Source organism: Hyaena hyaena, unplaced genomic scaffold (genome assembly GCF_003009895.1).
Source record: "Hyaena hyaena isolate Hyena2069 unplaced genomic scaffold, ASM300989v1 scaffold_168, whole genome shotgun sequence".
In the NCBI taxonomy this organism is placed as follows: Eukaryota; Metazoa; Chordata; class Mammalia; order Carnivora; family Hyaenidae; genus Hyaena; species Hyaena hyaena.
The window spans coordinates 32,317-39,610 of NW_024080800.1; the positions used below are offsets into that span (position 1 = coordinate 32,317).

At 35.6% G+C, this 7,294-nt stretch overlaps 1 long non-coding RNA gene across 1 annotated transcript in view; it reads right to left on the minus strand.

Annotated features, from left to right (window-relative positions):
* Nucleotides 1-804, minus strand: part of LOC120236992 — a 3,070-nt gene extending 2,266 nt beyond the window's left edge. Inside the window, exon 1 of the long non-coding RNA XR_005529828.1 lies at nucleotides 775-804. This is a non-coding gene — a long non-coding RNA (uncharacterized LOC120236992). The remainder of the gene's footprint in view (nucleotides 1-774) is intronic.
* Nucleotides 805-7,294: the final 6,490 nt, after the last annotated feature.

The following is a 7,294-nucleotide window of genomic DNA, read 5'->3' on the forward strand; positions in this document are numbered from 1 at the left end:
AAAGAAAGAAAGAAAGAAAGAAAGAAAGAAAGAAAGAAAGAAAAGAAAGAAAGAAAGAAAGAAAGAAAGAAAGAAAGAAAGAAAGAAAGAAAGAAAGAAAGAAAGAAAGAAAGAAAGAAGAAAGACACAAGCTTCCATTCTGGATGCCAATTGGGCTGACCTCTGGAAACATCAAACTCAACATTAAACATAGAAGTGAAATCTAACATAAACTCCTTCCTCAGTTCCCACAATTAGGTAGGGTCTATCCCAAAACTAAATCTCTTATTCTAACCCTATTCTGTCCCATATGATAGCCATTAGTACATGTGACTACAGAGCATTTAAATGTAACTAGTGGAGGGCACCTAGTGGATCAGTTGGTTAAGCCTCCTACTTTGGCTCAGGTCATAATCTCATGGTTTGTGAGTTCGAGCCCCACGTTGTGTTCTCTGATGTCAGCACAGAGTCCCTTTCAGATTCCCTCTGCCTTTGAGCCTCCCCTACTTGTGCTCTCTCTCTCAAAAATAAATAAATATTAAAATAATAAAATAAATGTAACTAGACTGAATTGATAATGAGTATGAAATACACATTAGAGTTTGAAGACTTAGTAAAAAAAGAGAGAATATAAATAATCTCATTGATAATATTTTATATGGTTATATGTTATGATCATATTTTGAAAATATCTCATTAGATAAAATATATTAAAATTAATTCCATCATTACTGTCTTAGTCAATTATATCTGCTAAAACAAAACAGTGCAGACTGGCTAGCTTAAACAACATACATTTATTTCTCACGTTTCTGGAGGCTAGGAAGCCCAAGATCAAGGTGTTGGCGGATTCAATGTCTGGTGAGGGATCTCTTTCTGGTTTGCCGACGGGCCATCTTCTTGCTGTGTACTCACATGGAGGAGAGACAGAGAGCTCTAGTCTCTTCCTTTTTTATAAAGATACTAATCCCATCTGGAGATTCCACCCTATGACCTCCTAAATATAATTACCTCACAATGCCCCAACTCCCAATACTCTGTATTGGAGATTAGTGTTCCAACATACGAATGTTGGTCAGGGACACATTCAGTCCATAACATTTTTCTGTTTTACTTTTTTGATATGGCTACTAGATCATTTTAAGTGAATGCATGAGTCACATCCTATTTCTATTAGATAATAATACTCTAGATTACTCATATACTTCTGATGCTCTCATAGAAAACTAATTCATTATTTTAATATCCCCCGGCTCCTATATGGATTGTTATTATTCGAGAAAATCCCCAAAATGACATTTGATGTTCATCTGATCAATTATGTTCGAATTTTCTTTTACATGGAGAGAATGGTGAAGTAGCTTTCTCTTTCATGACCCCAAAACACAATCAAATCACAACTTACAAATCACCTGTGGGTAAGACTTCAGTTGACCAACTTCCCTCTAAACAATGGATCCATTTATTCATTCATTCAACAAATATTCTCTAAATAACACCTAAGTATCAGTTACTCTTCTAAGTTTTAGTGGGGGGGAAGGATAAAAATCTGAACATGTAACAAAAAGGTCTTATCCTGATGGAATATAGAGTTTAATAAAGGGAGACAGATGGTAAGTGAACCAAAAGGATGACTAGAGAATTTAAAGTGGATCTTGAGCAAAATAAGTTATGATCTGATAGTAACTAGACATGGTTTCTTTTAGATGGTTTGAACAATGATAATTTCTTTCTCAAATTTTACAAGATGGAAGCTTACATTATGTTTAAAAAATGACTTTATTAGTTTAAAAGATGTATTAAAATACAATAAATAATTTCAATTTTATTTATTTGAAGAAACAATGAGAAAAATTATAGAAAATCATGTATATGGAAGTAGAGTTGATTGCCACTGATATTCCAGTTATGGCTACTGTGATTTTAGAGCTGGTGTGTTCAAGCCTACAGTTAAAAAATTCAAGGCTGACCAGCTTCTTAGCTTTATTTTGAATTGCAGACATAAAGTAGAGGATAGGTTACAGTTTTGTCAGTGAGTACAAAGGAATCATACCTCTTGGCACTTTTAAAAGTGTTTATTAATATTTAATGTATCTGTAGGATGCTTTGAAGGATATAGTTTATACAATTAGAACATCTACAAGGAATGAGTCATAGTACATGAATCATGTTTGTTATCTGTTTTGAAATTTAAAATCACTAGCAGGTTTCCAAAATGCATATTCAAGTTCTAAGGAAGATAGAGGACAAACCTCTGATGGGTAAAGAAAATGATGCCACAGATCACACTTCAGAGAAAAATAATATTTCTTATAGACTTCGATGTTGAAATCATACAATAATTGCAAGGAAAGATTTTCAGTGGATATGACATCTTTCCTTTGGGTTGGCCCATGAGTTGTCTATGAATGGTGTCAGCTTTCTACTTGTGCCGAAAACATTCAGTGGTTCAGTGCCAAAGCAGTTTTGACAAACTTTTTCATTGGTGCCAATTCTCATGATGGTGTGCTCTCAGCATTTGCCTTTGAATTTCAAATGGTTGTAAAACTCCAGGGGTTCACACTCTGTGAATGAAATGAGACAAGAAGATGTCAGCAAAACTGTTTAGCTGCATTTCATCATTTTTTTTTCCTTCTTGGCTCCAACGTGGCTTGAGACCTGGCGTACTGTATAACACAGTAAAGTGTTAGACAGAAAGTGCTAACCCAGTCAGAAACAGTGAATCCTACAAGGAGAAAGCAATAAGCTACCAGAAAGGCATTGCCGACGCCTTGCCATGCCTCCAGGCTTAGAAAACAATTATAAAAATGGTACATTTGGAAATCACTATGTCCCAGGCAGAAGCAATAAATTGACTGAGTTAATGTACATGATTTGACTACTGATAGAAACATGAGCTATATAGCAAGCACACCTCAACAAAAAAACCACAAGAGTACCCAGATGTTACTCAAATACACAGCTGTTCGGCACTGCATTGCCAATATTTAGTGATTTTAATTCCCTAGCCCTTACATTGTTTTATAGTGACAACAGCAGCCACCTTATTCAAAAAGCTTAATCAATATCATTTCAATAGTGAGTTAAAAATGCCACAGTTACACTAGCTTCTGAGTGAAGCTACTTTATGTTGAAGAATCTAATCTCTATCTTCTATGATATATCCATGATTCTGCTTTTAGGAATGATTGAGTTTAAGAAAAATATAATATGGATTAGATTGGAGTATAAAATAAAACGATATTAGAGGTTTTATATATCAGCTTTCACTTAGGATGCTGAGATAAACATAAATGTGTATACCACCAATTCAAGTGGCTTTTCTGTTTGTCATTTTAATTTAAATATAAAGAATGCCATCCAGATGACATTAAATTACATTAATACCATGCTACACTTGCGGTGTTCATTTGTTTTATTTTTTTGTTATCTTCTCTATGAATGCCTCTGTCCACACGTAGTAAGTGGTTGGCCAAATTACCAAATTCTACAATTGTTCACGTTGGTACAGTTTACACTTTCCTTCCATATTTCAATTTAGTGTGGTGGAGATTAATACCTTAGATAATATATCTGGAACACTGTAAAAGTATATATTTTCAGTGAATGACTCAATTCATTGAAGGAACAATGAAGCTATATGAAAGCTGTCTTGGATGTAGGACAAAATCATTTAACCTCTGCCGTGTCTTTTATAGGATGGTGTAGGTTATGGAGTTGCACTCAGCAGCTGATTGCAGAAGAGTAATTAGGAAAAGAGCCAATTTGCTATTCATAGAACTCTCTCTGAAGCAAAATAAAAGATGTGCAGACTTTCTTTTCCACTGACCCATTGCAAAGATACTGTAAATACCTTGCTCTATTCAGTCCCCTTAAGAGAGACCTGAATGGTGAGATTCAGTTGTAAAGATTCACCAGTATGTCAGCCAAATGTACAACTTATTCATGTTGCCATTTTATTAGATGGGGAAAAGATTATGGCAGATCAACATTTTCTCAAACCTAGGTATCAATTTTTCCTTGGTCCTCCTATTTCTATTTATGGACTTTCATTACTTTCCAAATATATTCTTTCACACAGCAATGGAATTTGATCATGTAGCCAATATATCTCAGCAGATTTTACATGCATGACTGCTATCTTCATATTGATCTTTTTAAATTGCTATAATACTTTACACTGTGTCTAAAGGCACTCAATGTTTCTTTTATTATAATACACAAGGGAGCCTTGATTTTCACCTCCTCTTTTACTCTCATCTCCTCTGTGAGTTCTTAGTCTTACTTCTCTTAGATAACAGAATTGCACATGTGCATACCCTACATCTTGTATGCACAAAAGCGATGTTTCTCTTTATTTCTTGTAAGGAAAAGCTCTCATTGCCTTGAGTTTCCATTTTACTCCCAAGGTCTCCCAGGTCCCCCAAGTTAAAATTGGTTCTTTCATACTAACTCAACCTCTTCCTAATAGAAAGTCATTAGAAGGTAAAAACAATTTTTAAAATCATATTAGAGTATTTTTTCCCGATGAAGCTTACCCTTTGCCCTCCTTGAATCTGTCCATAAGAGAATGTTTTTATGTGTTTGTCTAGAGATACATTTGGTACAACTGCTGTCCTCTGAACTTCTAACAGTCTTCAGGGTCTAGGTCTGCTTGGGCCTCTTCAATCCCTATCAGGGTCTGGTATCCACTGAAGGTTGGCTACCTGTTTCCTGTGGGTATCTTGTTGCCACACTTCAGAGATCCTAGTGAAGAAGCCCATCTTTGTAGCTCCTATATTCTTTTTTTTTAAATATTTTTATTTATTTCTAGGAGAGAGAGAGAGAGAGACAGCATGAGCAGGGGAGGGTCACAGAGAGAGGGAGACACAGACTCTGAAATAGGCTCCAGGCCCTGAGTTGGCAGTCAGCACAGTGTAACTCCTATATTCTAATCCCAGACTTTCGAATCTACCAGTTATCTTCAGGTATTCCATGGACTCAAAAGAGCAGCACATCTCAGCCCATTTGTCTGCATCTTGTTGGTACCTGCAGACTCTGAGAGACTGTTCTCCAGCCCAGCAATATAGACACCTTCCCTACCCCTTGCCTCTCTGAATCTCAGAATGACATGTAGATATTGGACTTTGCTAAGGGTAACAACCTTTAACCCTGAGGTTAAGATTTTAATCTCTTTCATCTACCCACATCCCTCAAAATAAAATTTTCTAGAGGCTTAACTTTTGGAAGGGAATATACTTAGGTAATAGCCCTCAACCATTTTTTTGCTGTTGCTCACTGAACATCTCTTTGATATCCTGAGTAAAAAATGAACTTTGAGAACTTAGGGGAAAATTTTGTTTTTTCCCTCAGCAGAGCCTATATTTAAAATTACTGTAATTACCATTATTCCCAAAATGTTAAGTCAGAGAATCAAAAATGGTCAGTAACTCTTATTCCAGGCCATATTTTTGTTCCTCTGAAGGAATGTACGCCTTTTTTTTAAGAGCTAGAAATACTCAGAAGAGCATGATTGAAAAGAAAGAAATATATGTGGAAATATTTTACATATATATCATCTTTGGGTTTTTATCTGTTGATTCATTTTAGAGCTTGGACTCTGGAGACAGACTGCATGGATTTGGGTTTGAATCCTGGTTCTTCTGTGTACTGCCTCTGTGGTCATAAGCATTACTTTTCCTCTTTGTGCTGCCCTCTGTGTGTAAAATAAGGATAATAGTATCTCTATAATTACACAAGGATGTTAGTAAATGAGCTAATGTTTACAAATTTCTTAGAATAATTCCTAGCATAGTATAAGTTCTATAAGTAGTTAATAAGAATGGTAATGACAATGATAATACTAATATGCAAATAAGAATAAACAAAATCTACAATTACCATGAAATTAAAAGTTTAATTATAAACACACACATGAAAATTCTATCAGCAGCAAAAAAAATGATATAAACAGCACATAGAAAGCTGAAGTTGCAGCCTAAAAGACTCAAGAGAAGAGAAATTGGATATATTCTTACTGCAAAATTGAAGATTAGAGAAAAAATTAAAAATAAACAAAAATTCAACTGAGTATCCACCATATGTAAAAGTCTGGTCTGGTCACTGAGATTATCACTATAGACAAAACAAATTTTTGGCTCCATTTAGCATAAATTCTTAGTGTGAGTGAGATAGCAAATGAAACAAGTAAAAATGAATAAAATAAAATATTGATACATGCTTCCAAAAATAAACTAAATAAATAAGGATAATTATTATGTTAGAGGTAGAATTTACATTCACTGTTCCTGGGGACACCCCCCACAAGGCCTTTTAAGTAGAGATCTGAATGAAGAGAAGAAGCCAGTCGTGGGAGAATGTGAGAGCAAGGACACCAAGGGTGCATTAAGGGTGAGAGAAAAAATGAGCTTGTTGTTTCCAGTTTCCAGGAAACACAAAGGGCACTATGGTATGAAACCTTAGGGGTTTAAACAGAGGAGTGACACATCCTATTACATGTGTTTAAGAAGAAAAATCTGACTGCTATGAAATGAATAGATTGCAGGGGGCTAGTGTGGAATCAGGGATACCACTTAGTGGGCAATAGGTATAGTTCAAATTAATGGTGGTTTCAGCTGGGACAAACTGAGCAGTAGTAATTATAGGGGAAAAGTTTCACATACTAGGAATTTTGAAATATGACTTTTGGTATTTGTGGAGGATCTGGACGCAGGATAAAATAAGTCTCTCCCACCAGGAATTGGGCATCTTACATCTACCTCTTAGAAACACACCATTTTCACAGCCTTTGTTTTATAAACAGGTAGAAACCTAACTTCCACTCTTTCCCAGCTTTGCTTTGGAGTTTCCAGCAAATAGGCTCTAAATGGTTATTTGAAAAGCAAACTAAGGTATACATTTGAAAAGAGGCCAGATATACACTTGACAATAATTATCTCAGAAGAACGCAGAGTGGAACACTGAAGATCTACAAAGTCATAATGATATGATTCTAAGAGAATAAAATACTAAGCATTATTTTATATATTGAATGGGGGGAAAGCCCATCAAGTATCATTAACATAACCCTTAATTTGAAGACACCAGGCCTGAGAATTCTCCAAAGGAACACTCTGACCTTGTGCAGGAGGGTAGAATGATTTAAGGAGAGTTAATCAGGCAGGGTGAGTGGCAGTTTGGCTGATTTCAGGAATAGTTAGAGTGATTCTTGAAAAGCAATCATATGTGAGGCCAATCTGGCTGTGACATCTGTCACCCCATTGATCACCAATGTTGATTTGGCTGACTAAGCAGGTGTCCCCCCCCTCCCTCATTG